Source organism: Penaeus monodon, chromosome 22, assembly GCF_015228065.2.
Source record: "Penaeus monodon isolate SGIC_2016 chromosome 22, NSTDA_Pmon_1, whole genome shotgun sequence".
Lineage (NCBI taxonomy): Eukaryota > Metazoa > Arthropoda > Malacostraca > Decapoda > Penaeidae > Penaeus > Penaeus monodon.
Window position 1 is genome coordinate 26695438 of NC_051407.1, and position 859 is coordinate 26696296.

General features: G+C 41.6%; 1 pseudogene; it reads left to right on the forward strand.

The window, feature by feature from the left end:
* LOC119587053 overlaps nt 1-859 on the forward strand; it is a 10582-nt pseudogene that overhangs the window by 6001 nt on the left and 3722 nt on the right.

The window sequence follows — 859 nt, forward strand, 5'->3', positions numbered from 1 at the left end:
GTCTGTGGATATGCTTATGTTTGATTTACAACCGACTGTAAATGTCTCACTGTACCCTTTCCCTAAATGTTCCTTTCCCGGTTTTCCTTCCCCGAACACACAAACCTGCCTTGCAAGTTCAAAGAACTGCTTGGGGTTTTTACGGGGCCCCCCAGCCTCCTTGACACTGACTGGGGCTTACTTTCTTTGGGCCCCCTGAAATTACATTACGTTGCTGAATTATGCTCAAGTTTATAAACATTCGTGCTGAACGCTGTCTTCACATCCTGGTAACGGCCAAGAGTCGTAGAGTCACATCACACACATCGGGCCAAAGGGATGGGGTTTTTAATGTCGCCTGGTCCCTCTTCCTCCTCTGGTTTTCCCCTTTTTTGCACATTTGCAGAATCAATGCATGTTTATTCGCTTTTTCGTTGGGGCACCTTATTGTAATACCTAGAGTCACATATTTTATCGGGACACACTCTTATATAACATATATAAATTCTCATAACATAGCGGATACACCAGCAGAACACTTCTTGAGGGTGACAATCTTAGCTTATGACTACTGAAAAATCTTAGTCTATAACACACTCACAAACACCGTAAATTATGACGCACTGTTAAAGCAACTCCTCAACACCCCCCCTTATTAAACCTATGAAAAATAAAAAACACAAACAGACTACCAAACGTTCACATGGTGGTGAATAGTTTATTACAAACAATGACACACATTCGTCTGGCAATACGACACAACTCGAAAAGACGGGCAGTCAAGCACTTAATCTTTCCACGTGGTATTCGAATAAGATGTTGCAACACATTTTAAAGAAAAACAATAGACATACAGGACAGGATGGATATTCCTCTGTTT